The sequence below is a fragment of the Chroicocephalus ridibundus genome, chromosome 4 (assembly GCF_963924245.1).
Source record: "Chroicocephalus ridibundus chromosome 4, bChrRid1.1, whole genome shotgun sequence".
Taxonomy (NCBI): Eukaryota; Metazoa; Chordata; class Aves; order Charadriiformes; family Laridae; genus Chroicocephalus; species Chroicocephalus ridibundus.
The window spans coordinates 18,522,409-18,540,952 of NC_086287.1; the positions used below are offsets into that span (position 1 = coordinate 18,522,409).

General features: G+C 47.1%; 1 long non-coding RNA gene across 2 annotated transcripts in view; it reads right to left on the reverse strand.

Moving 5' to 3' along the window:
- LOC134514912 (uncharacterized) overlaps positions 1–14,543 on the reverse strand; it is a 71,434-nt gene extending 56,891 nt beyond the window's left edge. For both annotated transcript variants that reach the window (XR_010070833.1, XR_010070832.1), the window contains exon 1: positions 13,544–14,543. This is a non-coding gene — a long non-coding RNA (uncharacterized LOC134514912). The remainder of the gene's footprint in view (positions 1–13,543) is intronic.
- Between the last annotated feature and the right edge of the window lie 4,001 nt (positions 14,544–18,544).

The window sequence follows — 18,544 nt, forward strand, 5'->3', positions numbered from 1 at the left end:
AGCTGTCAGGTTTGGATGAGCGTCTCCACTCCATGGAATGGGCTGTCCCCTTCTGCGCTGTCCCTGTGTGTGCTGTTAACCCTGATTTCCCACTGAAGTAAATGAGAAAAAAGCAAGACAGATAGCTCCATGGCAGCTGGATGGGAGCTCGCCTCCCCTTCTCTACAGGAGACAGTTTTCTCCCCCTTTTCAGCTCCCCACCAACAGCTTTCCTCAGAGACCCTTTTGTCTTCAGCTCCCTCCCAGGAAAATAAAAAATAAAAAATTCCTCCTTCTCCCTCCACCCTCATGAAAAAGAGCTAGTTCCCTTCCTCCCACCTCCTAACCCCTCTGACAGGCTTCAGACATAGGGTTAACCCTAGGGAGTGGTGTACAGGTGACGAATGGGCGCACTCTTGTTTCTACTTTCTTCTGTGCAAGGAAAAAAAAACCAAAAAAATACAGTCCCAACTATTCCCTCAAGCTGCTCCATCTTAAAACAGACGTTTCCCCTCGCTCAGCCCCTGAGCACGCTCTCCGGTTGCTGCTCGTCTCCACTAATAGCATCCCAGACTAAACAACTCTATTCCCCTTTCCGCAGTTCACCTGCCTGCTCTGGATACTGCCTGCCTGAGCTCAGGGAAGAGACACAGTCACTACACCAGTTCCTAAGCTGTACTGGGCTCCCAGGGAGGGGAGGAGAAGAAATATCCTGGGAACTGAAGAGAAAGGAAAAGGGAGAGGCTTTAGGAGCAGGTTAAGAAACGAGCCTGCAGATGCGGGGAGATGCAGCCCTAGCAGAAGCCAGCCTTGTCAAAAGACCTCTCCATACTAATGCTTAGAAGAGGCGTGCCTGCCATCCCCAGATTTATCTCAACACCTCTGCAGCAGTAACCTACCCAGCCACGTCTCCCATCTCCCTTTACCTTACAGAGGATCCTTCCCCCAGCATCCCAAACAGTGTCGTTTAAAAAGCCTTCTGTCTGGCCCAGCTGTGCAGATGCTCAGGACAAATGTAGGAAGAGAGAGGAAGCTGCCTGACCCCGATACAAATGTGATCAGCGCTGCGCTACGTCAGACTAAATTACTGTCATGGTTGCTTTTAGCCAAAAGGATCTAAGCACTGAGGGTAGTGATGGGAGTCCATGCAGAAACCTTGCAAAGCATTTGCCTGAAGATACCCGACTTGCAATTCTCTAAAACTTCACAAGCAGAACACTGCCCTGAGAAATACTAAAATAACAAACCCTGAGCTCTGAGGTTCAAATAGCAAAGGTTGGTCTAGATAAGATTCTTCTCGGCATTGCTCCCCATGGTGGAGAATGAGACTAGCTACCTGGTGGATGGGGGGAAACAGTCTCCAAAACTCGACTGCGACAAAACCTGGGGTTGGATCCAAGAGAAGGGCTGTACAGAGTCCTCTGCAGGAAAGAAAGGTTTATCAAGGTCTTTTCTGTCTATTCTGAAGCTGGTCTTGATTACAGAAGGAATTACCACCAGTTCCCTTCCCTTGCCCCAGTAACACATAACACACCATCCCCATTTCCTTCGCTGCCAGTTTGCTCTAATAAAAAGCAGAATTATGCCTGAAAAGCATGTTGCACGAAGATGGACCCGTCAAGCACTCAAATAGATGCATTTGCCAGCAGTCAGGCAGACGCATGCATACACAAATCCCTTGCTTGCCTGTAAACAAGACAGATCGCTTTCTCAGCTGCTGTATATGAATTTCAAGTCGCTGTGGAAGAAACGGCTCTCCTCACGGGTTTTAGTGCTGCGCGAAAGGTGATTTGGAAAGGCAGGCTTGCAGAGCTACCCGCCTTTGCAGATCCAAAGTCCTGACACCTCCTGGTCTGTGAAAGCTCTCCATGGATGCCAGTGGTTCTAATTTCAGTGTCTAACATTTGAATGGTCTTTGCCTGAATGACCACACAGGTCAGCACCAAGCGGAGGTAACCTCACTGGCATCCGTGTGACACCTGGCAGAGTCACCCCGGTATTAGAACACACCCCTAACAGTGCAGCAAAACCTTGCCATCATTCAAAGCAGGCTTAATTAAGTACTTGAAATGTCATGCTTCTCAGACACCAGCTATTTAACACATTTACTATACAAAGAATTACAAAGGGGCTGAAAGGAAAGTGAGGGATGGTTTCCTCCGGGGCTCATCTAAGTAACTACCAGCAGAAAAGCTTTGACAGAGTCAGAGACATAGAGTAAAAGCCTCGACAATAGCCATTTCCACCATGCTACAAGCTTACAGCCCAGGCTATAACTTCTGAAAACCATTCAGGAGCATCTTCCAGGGAGGAGAACACAGGAATGAATCCCACTGAATCCAGACCTGGTGCCACTGTAACACATGGCAGTGAATCGAAAAGGCAGAGAACAGCCTCTAAATTATTCATAGCACTATGGCACACAAACACGGAGCGAGACAGCCAAGTGGCATGAGACCTCCCTTGCGAGGAACACCCATGCAGGTGGCAGCAGGAAAAACTGGGAGGACAACAGGTGCTCCTGCCCCAGCCAGGCAGAGAGAAAGGCGAGGGCTATGAGCTGCGTGTGCTCCCAAGTGCCGGTGCCAGCCCAGAGCGGTTTGCTCTCTCCGGTCCGTAATGGGGCTAGAGCTGCTTCAGCGATGCAGAAGAGGTGCTCCAGGAGCGAATGCCAGCTGAACGGCACAGGGACAGCCTCACAGGAGCTGTGACCTCTTGCTCAGGGCAACCTGCAGCTCCTTGTCCCTCAAGTGCCACCAGCAGAGAAATAGCTGTCCATCACATGGAGGTGGGGATAAGCGTCTAGAAGGGGCAGCAGCTTGCGTGTGAGATAACAGCAGCGCTAGGCACCACCAAAACCAGCACAAAATGAAGATTCATCTGGCAATTTGCTCGGATCCATCCTTCTGCCCTGGACATCAGCCCAGCCATGGCCAGCTGGAGGCAAAGGGAGGAAGGTCGGGGCAGCCCAACTGCAGGCTGTGGGAAGTCCAGGCAGCTTGAGAAACCCTGCCCAGCTCTCCCTTCCCTCCCACCCATTCCGGCTTCTCTTCCCCACTCCTTCCCTCTCCACACCAGCAAGCATATCTCAGCAGTCAGGAACTGATCAAAGCCCTCCACCCGGCAAGCTGCATCTTCTCCTGCAGGACATGCCCCGAGGCATGCTGCAAAGGGTGTTCTTTCCCTCCAGCCCCCCTCTTCTGGAAGCAGGCAGAAATGTGGGGTCTTCCCTCTCTTTCATCTCCCAGTTTGATTTTCCTTGCTCTGGTTCTCAGAGCTTGAAGTCAGTGGATGGTTCATTAAAAGAGAGGGAAAACAGGCCATACCGACGCTTGAATAGCTCCATGGCGAGATTCTGTTGTGGAAAGCATGATTGGACATAACGGGAAGGGGTCTCTTCTGAAAGGTTTTTTAATCTAGTTATAAAACACAGGTGAGGGTTATACCCCGTGTTTTATTATATTGCCTATAAGAAGGGGTGTTCTAAGGAGCGATCTAGGCATTTTGTAGGTACCTGGCCAGCGTCGCCACCTCCACGCATCCAAATATCACGAGACGTGTTTAAAACATTGAGAGACCGGCCTTAAATAATCACAAGCCCTTTATTATTTAAAACCTCAAAAGACAGACCTTCCTTTCTTTGCCATCTGTTTTTCTGAGGTTTTAAGATTTATGCCGCCAAACTCTGCATGTATAAGGGCGGGGTTCGGTGGGGTTTTTTCCAAGCTCAAACTTACAGGTCTCATATAAATCCCATGACTCCCGGAGCTTAGTCTTTGGAAAAGAAAAAACACCAAATACAGGAAGATTGCCTCGGAATTGACAACGCTCATTGCTAGCTTCCTTCCCAATAAATTATTTTGCATCTTTCTGACAGAAGGTCACAGGTTGCTCTAATCATACGACCACAGCTATCTAGAACGGACAAGCATTTGGGACAAGGTTTTGAAGAGGAACACTCACGTACATATATCAGAATAACAAAGTCAACTTGGTCACCCAGAACTGTATCTCGCCTTCCACTATTTCAAGCCACATCATGCATGATAAGCCACATCCATCCTCTTAGTACTTGGGTGTGCCTAATTCCTTCCCAACATTGCAATTGCACCACTGATAACAGGGGAAATCAGGCTGCACTCTGCTCTCCTTCCTGGTACTGTCCTACCAGGCAGCCCCACAAATTGTCCAGCCTTACACCGCAGCAACGAGCATAAAATCCGTTCTGCCCTGGGAAATACCGCTAAACTCTCTAGGCCACAAACAGGACGCCAGAGTGTCTTAAACAGGATTAAGTGTTGCCTGAACTTTGCAGTCCATCTTCAGAAATTTAGAGGCAGAATGTTGTAACAAGAACCGGACAGTACCGAAGCAGCCAGGCGGTGCTGTCTTACTCCATAGGTGGAGGATCCTCCCAAAAGGAAAAAGAAACCATCAGGGCACAGAGCCACTGCAGTGATACCTAAACTTAGCATCAGCCGCAGAAAAGGAAAGAAGCTGTGGCTGGGCTGTTTGTATTCCCCTTTGATCCTTGCCTGACTCCCCAGGAGTCACTGGCAACCAGGAGTAATTTATAATAAGCTTTAGGCTGCTCTGATTTATTCTGGGAGCTGAAGCCAGGTGCAAGGAAGCTAAATAGCCAGCATTTCTTGGCTTTCACTGGGGGAGCAACACACTAAACATTACAAATCCCCAGTGTGGCATACTTCAGGCTTCGCCTACAATGGGCAAAGAGAGCGCAACACTAAGACAGCATGTAAAAAGAGACCAGCCTTTTTGCAAGTAGGATGCACCAATTGCTTCTGGCGAATCATTTTTCTAGCTGCAAATACTGACCCGGGAACAGCACTCAAATCATGCTGGGCATGCGTTAGCAACAGAAAAGTAAAAAGCACTGAAAAAAATAAGGATAGAAAAGAATAACTTTGATGACTTTCAAAAGAAGAGAATGAGGGTTTTTTTTCCCCCATGTATTTTCAATTTCCTGAAATGACATGCGAAGAAATGGACAACCCAAAGTTTGTTTCAGAAAGCAGAACTGCAGAAGTTATTCATTATCAGTAGGACTGATTGGAAATTCAGCCGCCGGCTTGGTTTTTTCTTCCACTTACAAATTGTTCACAAACTGATCCTAATTTTTCCCAAGTGAATCTGCAACTTTCAAATGTATACCCCTGCGGGTAAGGAAGTCCACAAACATAATGGGTCAGCACTACCTAACTCCCTTTGACTTCTTTGAATAACTCAGCCTTCACCAGCCCATTGAACAAAACCAGCTGCTCTCTTGGAGTTACTCACATGCTTTCCACTTGGATTTTCACTTTTTGCTATTCAGGGCATGTGACTGCTCATCTGCTCTACATGGTTTGATTCTACAGCTCGACTGAATGACCAAAGGCTTTTAAAATAAGAGAACAAGCAAGGCTGAATGATGAAGAAGTCACTTACAGTTCACATTTTTTTGGACAAAACAAGCTTTTGTGCTAAAGTTTGCGAAGCCTTTTAGATTCATAAACATTTTCCCCACTGCCCAAAGGTCATCCGCATACTCATAAATAACCAATAATATAACTCTTTGGAGGCCAGCGAAGCCAAGTCAAACTGAGAGTTTGCCAACATGTCCACAATACTGTTTATTCCATTAGTGCACCAGACCCCGCACCAGAGCACTTGACTCTGCCCCTTCAAATTGAAATGAAGGAAATGAAAAAAACTCAAACAGAAATCAAAATCCATCTGAATGAGTCAGAACACCACGTGATGGCTGTCCCCTTGCAGACCACTCTGCAGCATGTACTTCCACCAGTCTGTATATGAGATGTCAAACCATTCAGTCTATAAACCCGCTTTATTAGAAATACTAGCATCCTGTCCCAGTGGATTTAAGGATTTTTTAATTTCTTTTAAGTTTTAATTCAAGCCTCACTCCATCAAAACAGCAATGTTATGATATTTCAGAAGCGAGTGGGTTTGATTCCAAGCCTGCCAAAAGACAGAGGGAGGGCGATAGTAAAGGGGAACAGCTAAATCTTTTCTCTTTCTCTCCTCAGCACCATTGCGAAATCTTTCTTCAAAACATAAGATTCAAGTCAAGTTGCCATGTTTTAAACAAACCACGGTGTGTTATTGTACTATGCTTCTGAAACAGGGAATGTAGGTCAAAAACTTTTGGACCTCTCTGATTTTAAGGTATACAAACTCTGGCAGCATTGCTATCTGCGCTTTTTCTTTTCCTTTTCCTTTCTTTTCCCCTTTTCCTCTCCCTTTTCTCTTCTCTCCTCCTCCCTCTCCTGCTCTTTTCTCTACACTCTGTTCCTTTTCCCCTTCCCTTTCCTTCCCTTCCCTTCCCACTTGCCTCTCGGCTTCTGTTTTCGCTTCCCTTCCTTCTTCCCTTTTTCTCCCCCTATCCTACCCTAACACTGGAAAGCAGCTGCAAGCTGCGGCTTCAGATAAAATGCTCTGAAAAGCTCCGCTATGTTTATCGACACATTTTCCATTCTCAGGTTTTCATCCAGTAGGACACAAAACAAGTATTCAAAAGATGCATATGTGTGTGCAGACAAGCATGCATAAATATATGCACGCACATACAGTATGTGAAAACACACGAAAAGTGTGTTTACACGCATGTGCTTATGCTTGCATATTTTTTTTTTTTCTCTTCTGCAGCCTTAGGGAAACTTGCAGGCTGGATGCCACAGGTTGGCTCTGCGCATTACGAACCGTGTCAGGATGAATAATGGGGGCAGGCAATTCTGCCAGAGGGTCATGGAACAGCAAGTGCGTAAAAAGGCAAGATTGTCCAAGAAGTACACGCAATATCGGCTGGGGTTTGAAACGCGCTGCCAGACAGAGACGAAGATCAAGTTGTAGACTCTAAAGCCAGAAGCACAATGCCCGTTTCTGCTGACCCTTCGCGAGGGCGTGAATCACAGATTGCCACCCAGGAATCCCAGCAACTTTTTCCCAGCAACTGAAAGCACAAAAGCACTTAAGCAGGTGTTTAAAGTCAAGCTGTACCTCAGACCTTGTAACAGACTGCTCTTGGTCTCAGTGAGCTGGAAGATCAGGGCCAGATCTTCCGCTGATGAAGCCCCCTTGATTTTAACTGTTTGATGGGTTCTCATTTAGACAAAGATCCAGGCATAACGCGGATAACCAATAGAGGGCTGACAGCTGGAAGGGAATGACTAGGTCCTAGTAAACAGATAATAGGCTCTTCCTCAGACTTGCAACGGTATTTTTCCTGGAAACCATTTTCTTATGTATCTTTACTCCAGCTAGTGAAAGATGAACACACTTCACTCAGTATTTCAAACCACTTGAGCAGCATATGTTTGTGAGCTCAGCATAAACCTTCTTGGGCCCAAAGTTTGCACATGAAAGGCTGGAAAAAGCAGTAGAGAAAAACACCAAGGAAAGGTTAGCACAAGAAATAGAGCAGAGAGAAAAATCCAGATGAAAAAATACATTCAGTCTATACAGTATTATACCCACAAAGGATGTTATATGCCAGGAGCTAGAAGCCCTGTAAGTGCCAAAATCCAGGTTATTCACGCAGCAGTAACTGGTTCCCCTGAACATGGTCGTTGTGACACAGCCAGTTTTTTCCACAGGACATCCCAGATCATTCTTCCCTGGTCCACATCCAAGCCTGAATTTTTCTGCCTGTCTCCCACAGCCTGTCCTTGTTCTGCCTCTTTCTGTGCTGCTGCCTCCACAACTGAGTTTCTTGTCCTCTTGGACTTGGTCTTTCTTGAATTTTGAACCTCTGCTTACCAGCCTGACGTTCCTTGCCCCACCAACAGCCTCAGTTGCTTTCCCTTCTCACATGCTCTCAGCCTCACTTTGTTTTCCCATTCTTCCAGTTCCTTTCCCGATATCAGCCTCCTCTTCCCTGCTGGCTTTCAGACCTCCTGCCTGTCCTAACTTCCCTCTTTGCCTTCCCGTGCAAGCCTTCTTGTGTCTATCTACTCCCTTTGCTGTCTTCTCCACCACATTCAGCTCCCAGCATTCCCTCTGCACTTGAAGTCTGGTTGTCTAGCTCCTCCCTGCCTCCCAGACACCAGCAGAACTGAGGCCACCATGATTGCAGGAAAGACAGACAGCTTTTTCACCTCCTCCCTAGCATCATGGTACCATGAGAGTCATTAGGAAGGTTCATGGATGAAATACACCCTCTTGCTTTTGGGATAAATGTCCACAATATTGCACTATTCGAGTAGACTCATCAAAACATTTACCAGACTCTTACGACCACAAGCAAACTGAGATATCTTTTTGGTTTTGTTTTCTCCAAAACATATAACACAGCTGAAAACAATGAGCTTTTCACAGGAACAACAGCAGGCTCTTCCTCAACCTCAGAGGGTTGAACTTACCTGTCTGAAAATGAGGAGTCTACTTTAAACAAATTTTCTGAACTATCTCTGTCATTAACCTCCAGGGTGCAATTCCTTTCACTTCTATTAGGTACCTACCTTCAGACGGGCTGACTGAACACACCTATCTTTCTCCAGAGGGGGTGGAGGAAGCTCAGCTCAAACAAATTAGCTGGAATGAATGCCTAACAAACACCCAGGACTAAAAATGAGGTGAGCTCCAGCTCCCCGTGGTTCCTCAGCAACATCTCAGCCTCTCATTCAGGAGGAGGAAATGAGGAAAGAGCCTCAGTGAAATAACACCAAAAAAAAATATTAAAAATCTTGCTTTTTGTCTTTATTCAAACATGGAAGAAATAAAACTTTTTCTCCTCATTTCATTCTTGGAAATGGCTGAACCATTTCAGATAACACCATCCCAAGAAAAATCCAGGCTGAGTCACAAGTGTGGCACCAAAAGTGCCAGTTAGAACAGTTAGAGATTGGCAAAGCCATAAGCAACTGAATACAGGGTCTTATGATAGGAAGTGTTGAACAACTTTCCAACTGGTACTAGTCCCATATACACCTCAAGTAGGATACAAGGAAGCAACTCGCCCTTGCCTTGATTTGCAATTATTCTTCAATGCACAGTATGTGACCTCGGTTTCTCTTCAGAGGAGAACATGGCATGAAGACAGTTGTATCTTCCTCTAAACGATTGTCACTTTTGGGGCAGGGGGGGAAGGGTTAGGGGGAAGAGAAGGGGGAGGGAGAGACGCTAACAAGCCTGGAATTCAGTTACAAGGAAAAATGTGCCTGAAAAGCGACTTTCCAAAGCCAAGAGCTTCACAGGATTCAACAGTTCTTCCAGCACTATAGGATATACAGATACGTATCACTCTCAGTAACATTCTGCAGGCTCCAGACTCCACCGCATTACCAGGCAGGCTTTCCGACAATTAATGAGGGGGCTGTCAAGTGTTTAAAACAGATCACAGCAACTCCTTCCAACGCAGCCTGCAGAGGCGCGCAGCACATCTGCATACTTCAGCATGGGGAAAAGAGTGAGCTTTGTTTCTTGTATGAAAGTAAAAGTTAGCAAGAGCAAGGAAACAGCATTCCCCCTCCTCCCGTCTGAGCTAAGTCAGTACAATAAGTAATGAAATGCAGCGTTGCAGGCTCAAACCTGCCTTCAGCTTCACTGGGAGAGGAGTTCCAGCCTTAACCTCAGGTGCTTCGGTGGTGATGGGTTTACCAGATACTCGGCGTTAGAATCATAAAATCATAGAATAGTTTGGGTTGTAAGAGACCTTTAAAGGTCTTCTAGTCCAACGTCCGCTACAATAAGCAGGGACATGTTCAACTAGAGAAGGTTGCTCAGAGCCCTGTCCAACCTGACCTGGAATGTTTCCTGGGATGGCACACCTACCACCTCTCTGGGCAACCTCTTCCAGTGTTTTACCACCCTCACTGTAAAAAATTTCTTCCTAATATCTAGTCTAAATATACCTTCTTTTAGTTTAAAGCCATTACCCCTTGTCCTATCGCAACAGGCCCTGCTAAAAAGTTTGTCTTCATCTTTCCTGTAGGCCCCCTTTAAGTACTTTAAAGGCCATAATAAGGTGCCCCTGTAGCCTTCTCTTCTCTAGGCTGAACAACCCCAGCTCTCTCAGTCTGTCCTCACAGGAGAGGTGCACCAGCCCTCTGATCGTTTTTGTGGCCCTCCTCTGGACCTGCGCCAACAGGTCCATATCTTTCTATGCTGAGGCCTCCATAACTGGACGCAGTACTTCAGGCAGGGTCTCACCAGAGCAGAGTAGAGGGGCAGAATCACCTCCCTTGACCTGCTGGCCACGCTTCTTTTGATGCAGCCCAGCTGAGGGTGCACTTAATCCCATTGTCTATATCATTGGTGAAGATATTGAACAGTACTGGTCCCACTGTGGACCACTGAGGGATACCACTTATCACCAATCTCCATTGAGAGATTGAGCTGTTGACCACTACCCTCTGGATGCGACCATCCAACCAATTCCTCATCCACCAAATAGTCCACCTATCAAATCCATATCTCTGCAATTCAGAGAGAAGGATGTTGTGGGGACTACAGAAGTCCAGATAGATGATATCCATAGCTCTTCCCTTGTCCACTGATGTAGTCACTCCATCATAGAAGGCCACTACGTTGGTCAGGCAGGACTCGCCCTTGGTGAAGCCATGCTGGCTGTCTCAAATCACCTCTCAGTCCTCCACGTGCCTTAGAATAGCTTCTAGGAGGATTTGTTCCATGATCTTCCCAGGCCCAGAGATGAGGCTGACCAGTCAGTAGTGCCCAGGGTCCTCTTTTCTACTCTTTTTAAATTTAGGCGCAATGTTTCCCTTTTTCCACTCACTGGGGACTTCACCTGACTGCCATGAATTTGCAAACATCATGGAGAGTAGCTTGGCAACTACATCAGCCAATTCCCTCAGGACTCTGGGATGCATCTCATCAGGTCCCATAGACTTCTGTATGTTCAGGTTCCTTAGGTGGTCACAAATCTGATCTTCTCTTACAGTGGGAGGGACTCTGCTCCCCCAATCCCTGCCTTGAGGTCCACCCCGTCAAGAGGTGCAGGGAGAGAGGTTGCCAGTGAAGACTGAGGCAAAAAAAGTTGTTGAGTACCTCAACCTTCTCCTCATTCATTGTTACCAGTTTGCCAGTCTTGCTTTTGACCTTCCTTTTCGGGCTGACATACCTGTAGAAGCCCTTATTGTCATTTTGCAGCACTTTGGCCCATCAGCAACACGGGCACTAGCCAGGTAAAGCCATGGGAAACCTACTACTAGAGTCAACGCGAAAAGGAGAAAGAGCAAGAAAGAGCCCATTTTGGTGCCATTCTGCACATGGACATGGCACCAAGGATACCCCAGTAAAACACCCAGCCATGGTGGTGAGTCCCATCCTTGGTATCCATCTCTTGTTACTAGTAGGAAACGGGAGAGAATAATCTACTTACAACCTGGGAAGCCTGCAATATGCTAGGCACTTCTGGAGGCCACCAGACAACACCTGAAAGCTTTACGCATGCCTCGCCAAGACCAAACAGCTGTGGCAGCAGAGACTCAGCTCCCAGCCTTCTTACCCCAACAGTGTCAACCATGATTGGTCTCATTCAGTAGGAAGCTCTCCTCTATAAGAAGGGACACTCAACACCATTATAGGGGAAGCTGAAGAGGCTGGGAAATTCTTAGATGATGGCTCACAGCAGGTTTGATACTCTTTTGCTTCACAATAACAGAGCAAGGGCAACAGGTGTATGGCTGAAGGTCCTGAGAGCTGTGTTGGGTGAAAGCAGGAGGTGCCAGGAAGGGGGGAACCCACCAACAAGACAGGCTCACAACTAGTGAAAAATCTTTGGATATAGCCATTGTCAATGAATCCCTTTTGGGGGAATAAACCTGTTCTTCTAGCAGCCTTCACCTAGCAACCTCGGCTCTACCCTCTGTTGTCACTCTGAAGTGTTCACCTTGGAAGCTGTGGCCTTTGACAATCAGAATACCAGACACTTCAGGTTTTATTGCAAGCCCTCCTGCCTTAGAAAAGCTGATGAAGGTCCCGTTGTGCTCCTGGGCCTGGGAGCTCCAAGACCTCATGCCTGTGGCTTGGTGGTACATAGGTCTGCCTATAGCAGCCATGCTCCTCCCTTTGCCCTGCCCTCCCTGCAATCCCACAGCCCCCCGGAGGAGTCCTCTGACTCATGGCAGACACTTTTTTTTTTTTTCCTCTCTCTCTTTTCCCCTGTATAGTTTGCTTGCTGATGTCCAGAAAAGGGTTTTTACTTCCTGGAAAATAGACAAGGCAGCTCCCAAGGGCTGCTAGCTGCAAGCATAGGATGACTTGCCATCCCCATCTTGTCCACAGCTTGGGATGTTTTTTTGGGGGGTGTGGGGATAGGGTGGAAATCAAGCACCAGGATGCCCCAGCAATTCTTCAAACAGTGGGGCAAGCTCTCGCAGGCTGCGCCTGGGAGGCACATGCAAGTGCACATATTGGGATTTGGGAGCCGATCAACACCGCACAGGCACAGCAAGAGGGTGCCTCTGGAACATGGCCTTCATGACGCCCTCCAAGGCAGCACTGCCCCATCCCCTTCCCAGCTCTGCTGGCCAATTTGCTCTCTGACTTCGGGAAAGATGCAAAAGGGCTAGATCACCACTACCTTGTTCAAAGTCACTGTTTTCTCACCTAAAGGTAAGCCCAGATCTCCCTTCATCATGCTGTAGGAGTTGCCTGGAAGGCACAAGAGCTGCATACTGTGTCTGTGTCCTCCTATTTGCCATCTTCAAGCCTTCCAGTCCCAGCTCTGCTATGTTTTTTACTTACTCCTACATTCTCTGCAAAGAATTACCATTACCCAGGAGCAGGGGGCTGTGGGAAAAGCCAACACACTCATTTTAAAAGGGAAGAGCAACGTCTTTAAATCTCTATTTTTTTGTTAATTTTTTATTTTTAATCATTCCAAACTCCCCTTTGTACCAGCTCTGGGTTAGGGCCTCCCTACTTCACATTGCTGAAGTCAGGGGACCCTCTTCACCTCCCAAAAGCTGTGCAGCTGGCTCCTCACACCCACGCTGGGGAAACTTGCCCAGTTGAGTTGACAAAAACTCAGCAAGGGCCAAACTGTCACAAAGGGGGGGCATTCACTGAGTCCTGCTGCCAAACTCCATCATGAGTGCACGAGTGTCACAGGGGCAGGTCATTGTCCTGAAGATCACCCCTTGGTTCTGTTCCACCAAAAGCGTCTGATGAGCTGGAAGCAGAAGGTCTCCCTTCATTCCCCCGAGGGCAGTCCCTGCCCTACCCTACTAGAGGAGCACAGGCTGACATGAGAGGCTGTTGGGAGAGGACTGACTCCCCAGCCCTGCGGTGTGGGCATCCATACCACAGGGAGGCTGTCCCTCCTCAACAACAACCACCCAAAAAAAAAAAAAAAAAGGGTCATTTTTCTTCTTCTTCTCCTCCCCTCTCCCCCCTCCTTCCAGAAAGTCTTGGTTTCATCCCACCGTGGAACGAAAACAAATGCTCTAAACCGCAACATTTTTCACAAACCGGAATTTCTTGCAGTCTAGCCAGACTTGGTGGATCAATACCAGGCATTTCTTTCCTCCTCTGCTCTGGCCTTTCCCTTCCAGCCTCCTCCCCCCCCCGCCCCACTCACCGAGGGGAATAAGGGAGCCGGAGGTGTCGAACGGAGGAGTCGGGAACACTCCAGCTCAGTTTTAAAAGGGACAGAAAAAACACTGGCGTCAGCCGGAGCACCAGGGCAGGCGTTGAGACCTTGTTTTGGATTTCGCAGAGACTGTCCCTTGGGAGAGCTGTCTTTTTATTTTTTTCTCTCTCTCTCTTTTTTTTTTTTTAATGCATGGTTTTGTTTGTAAGTTAAAAGTCTCAGGATTTGCAGTCTTTGAAGCGTGGTCAGCCTGCCAGATGGAATTAGTCAGTGCCTTTCGGCTGGAAATCCCAGGCAGATGAAGCAGGATGGAAGGACAGTGTTTTTCTCATTTACCAGGAAACTGTCTGCATCGACCCCCACAAATTCAGCTGGAAAACTCCCCAGGACCCCAAAAGCAGGCAGGACTGACGGCAGGAAAGCGAGCAGAGGGCCAAACCTTTCACATGCATAAATCGGTGTGGCACCGCTGAAGTCAATGGCCCCCGAGCAGAGTTATACTGCTCAAGATCCAGCCCAGATGTTTTTGCTGGTACTTGCCTGAAGCTATAAGATGTCAGCGGAGTTTCCTTTGCCTAAAAGCAGTGCTGAATTGGGCTCTTCTCACCCTTGACTCATACCATCTTTACATGTCTTCCCACCATGGTCTGTCTTGAATCTTCCATTCATGGACTCCTCAAGGTGAGCACTCCCTCTCCCAGGTGAACAGTCTCCTTCTCCCATGATTCTGAGTGAGTCTTTGCCTTCCTTCATACGTGGCTTCATCAAACATCCAATCCCAGGAACCCAAGTGCCATCTTTGAAGCTTTACCAATCTATTTTCGTCTCTCTTCTTTGTCTTTCTCTCTTTCCTGAGCCCACACTTTGCTGCTCTGCATGCCTCTGCTAAAAGCTTCGGGTCACTCCTCAGGCAGTCCCCTGACAAAATTACACTTGGAGAACATCCACTTATTTCCACATCATGCAAACCACCACCCAAGAGGAGAGTTAGTACCGCTTGTTCCAAACATGCAATGTATGGATGACAGCCCATCATAAAAACACAGTGACATCAGTAGATGTGGGAAGAGCTCACAAGTATTAGACTGGAGCTGACAGCCTCCTCGCAAGAGACCAGTGCTAATCACTCACCAGCTGAGACCTCAACTTCATTTCTCACGAGGGATAGAAGGGGCAGAGAGGCTTACTGTGGAGTTAGTGCACCATAGTGCTATCAAAGCAACCATGCAGACCCATGCCCAGAAACAGTCCATTTTGCCTTTGGAATCTCCAAATCTCTAAGCAGCACAATGGTTACAGCAACAGGGCGGTCCAAGCAGCACACCAGTAAAATGACCATGGTACTCAAATACTTGAGGGAGGGACTAAACAAGGAGTGACGTATCTCTGAGCGAGGTCTTTTTTAACAAGGCAACAGGCAATATCTCAAAAGCAATAAGCATGAGGCAACAAGCATCTGCAATTAGTACTGGCATATTATTAATAACTGAACAACCAAAATCAAGGCCAGTTTTTGAAGCCTTCTTCAAAAGCCTTGCAGTCTGCAGAGGTAGATGGAGATGCAGAAAGGGGACATAGTCATACTGCAGGTGGGTCCTAGCACCAAGAACCTAGGCTGCACTCTATCACCCTAGAGAGGCAGCGTACCCAAGGGGCTAACGGCACAAGTTTAGGATATCATTCAAGCAACTGATGTGAGCCTCAAAAACCCGGCCTGACAAACCTGTGGAAATTACTGCTTCAGGATTTTGGCTGAATCAATATAGCATAAAATGAGTCCAAAAGGATTTGTACTCCGGATTAATAGGAGCACAAGGAGAGATACCTGAAGCCCAGCCATCACCCATGATAATGGCAGGGAGGCCAGTGTGAGAAGTGCATATGATCATGTAAGACTGAGCAGGGTTTACCAGTCGCATTAGACTACAGAGTACTTTGACTGCCAGCTGAAGCTAAAGAAGGATCTTCCTTTCTAATGCCATGTACTGACCAGTGAAGAGGGCATCCCCTTCCTAGAGAGCAACACTACTCTTCACAGAAGAGGCACAGCACAGAAGAGGCACCTGCCACAAAACCTTCCACATTCCTGAGCAGGTGGGCAGAGGGGACACAGACACATAACAATCCAGAAATCCTGAAGCAGAGGTTCTCTTCCCCCATCTCCTGACGGCTGTCCCTTGTAGAAAAGACTCATCTTGCCACCATGTGAACTAAGATACAACTCATCTCAAATAAGAAGAGCTCAAAATGGTCACAGGGACCTTTTCTACAAAGGTAAGATTTTGCCCACCTTGTCTGAACTCCAGTATCACCCAGCCACCAACAAACATCTCCACTGTCATGCTAGCAGCAGCCAGTCTGTGGGATAAATGCTGGCTATCTGCCAGGATGAATATCTTTCTTCCAGCTCTCATCACCCTCGCACACCAGGTCCCTGGAACCCCCTGACACATCCACAGAGTAACACTGCCCTGTGGTGATTAAATGCAGCTCCAGCCAGCTGAACCCCTGCACCACAAAGTCACCTGTACCCCTGAGAAGGTAAAAACCAATGCCAAAGAGATAGAACCAACTCATAGTCATCGACAGTACCGTTCTTGCTATCAGCAAACACCATGAAAATCACTAACAATCAAGACCTGTCAAATCAAACCAAGCTAATTTCCTCTGCTCAGAGTAGGTGACAACTCAACAGCTCCATCCACCTTACTTCAGTAGGTCTGTCCATGAACCCAAGATGCTGATTCTTCACTTCCTTGCTTCTCACTGTGCCTTCTCTAGGCCCCTGCTCTGCCATTGCTCAGGCCTGACTAGTTCTGGATCTCCAAATATTGACTCCGAGCACAGAAAACTGTCTTAGGAAACCTCACTCTTTAAAGAAGAGAAAGCAGATCTCCAAAGAGGCAATGGCATGCAGTTGACAGCTGGGCTATTTGCTAGTATAGGAGTAATCTCTGAGGCTTGCTCAACTGAGCAAGCAATGCATGCCTAGGATGGATAGAACAGAAGCTGGACTCCCACCTTTTCACTACATCCATGCTACTCAGAAAGATATCATAGAATCATAGAATGGTTTAGGAATATGTCACCACAGAGCACAGCATTTGGCTTTCACCCACCTCACACCTTCCCTCCACCCTGCAGCCTCCCAGACAGCCTGGCCCTACCCACACAAGGAGTCCATGTGCACACAGTGGGGAAAACCACGGCTGGGCAGGGGCTGTCCGTACCAGCCAGCAGAGGGGCCCACATGGGCTATGTTTTGTCCCTGCAAACAGAAGGGGACCAGGGAGAGCAGTGGTGATTTTATTTACTGGACATCTGGCCCCACGGTGTACTATTTCGTGCATATTTAAGGGATGCTATGAAGCTGCCAAAATGGCCCAGGGCTGGGCAGAATATGAGTAACCCTGGTTTAGAGAAAGAGGCAACAAAAGAACCTAAGAGAGGTCTGAAACCAGGAAAACAGGCTTGTTTATGAAGCCAAAAAGAGAGTGCAGCATATTCCAAGGCCAAGGGAATTTTTCTCGCAACATTACTTTGCCTTGGCTACCTGGCCACTCTCACATAAACAATGGAGACACACCAAGAAAGCAAGGAGACTTCACAGAGGTTATAAAAATATCACTTGTGCAATTAGACTGAATCAAAACTCATGACTTTCTGGTTGGAAGGAATGCTTGTGTTTCCCCTCTTATTTCTTTTTCTCCTCTAACGTTTTTTTTTCCCTCGTAAAAATCTAGATAAACAAAAGCCCTAGGATATTGGAAGGTTCCTTGCATATTGTTTTAAAAGCAGAAACAACAACAACAGCAACCACCATGGTGAGGAGGAGTGTCTGCGACTGGCGCTGTGTAGCCTCTGTTTTTCTTCGTTTGCAGGAGCTGTTCTTGCCCTTGTTCTGCCCCACACAACATTCATCCGCATGTCCCATCCCAGCACACGATGAAGCACCATCATCTTGTTAAGTGCATCCCCACTTCTCCCACAACCGCGGCACTGTTTTGTCAGTGGGTCACATAAATAGCTGTGGCAAATTGGATTTACATTCCTACCTCTCTCCTTGGCTTCAGGCGCGATTTGCTTATTGCCTCCTTATAGACAGATAACTGAAAACAGGAGAGGGGAAAACAGCACTTTAGATGCCTTTGTCTACCATGACTAGTTCATGAACTCTAGAAGGCAGGGACTGCATGCCACCGTGCACAAGAAGTCCACAGGCCTGCGAGATGCCGCTTGCAATATCACCCCTGCACACCCGCATTCACGATAGCTGCTAACATTCACGGACTTTGTAAAATCCTTTGGATAAAAGGCATGAGCATTGCCAACTTTCAGCTTTCAAAAATGTTGTGTGTGGCCCTAGAACAGAATGATATAGGCTTCAAAATAATAAGACTTAACCAACCCAAAAGAATTTGGAGTATTTTTCATCTGTTTTCTCATTTGGACCCTCGAGGCTTCATATTTTCAAGTGAAGTTGTTTTCTTCCAGGATCAAAAGAGCTGGAAATGCTAGTTTAAAAAAATAAAAATAAATAGAAAGCTGAGAATCTAATTCAGCCTCTTGATTCCAGGAGCTCAAATAAAGACCACAAGTCTCAAATAAAATCCACAAACATCACAAGCTTCACGATGATATTCAACAAGAGATGGCAGTGTTCAGAAGCATGAAATGATAATTCCCACCTCACAGAATCTGGTTTTATTTTCTTTTTCTCACCTCAGTTCCTGTGGCTATTTTTCTCTTCCTATAGGGACTCTATTTCTGGGCAAACTAAATGATTTCTTACCATACAGCAGAAGGTGTAATCCTATCTATCTGTCAATTGCTTTTAAGATTCTTCACGCCTGGAAGTTTCATGAAAACCAGTGGTTCGACAGAGGGAAAAAAAAACAAAGTAATGGTCTTAATGAGAAAAGCTGCATCAAGAGCTGCATCAAGAGTCCTACGTTTATCCCTTCTGTTAGTTTGCTACTGCTCAGCCAG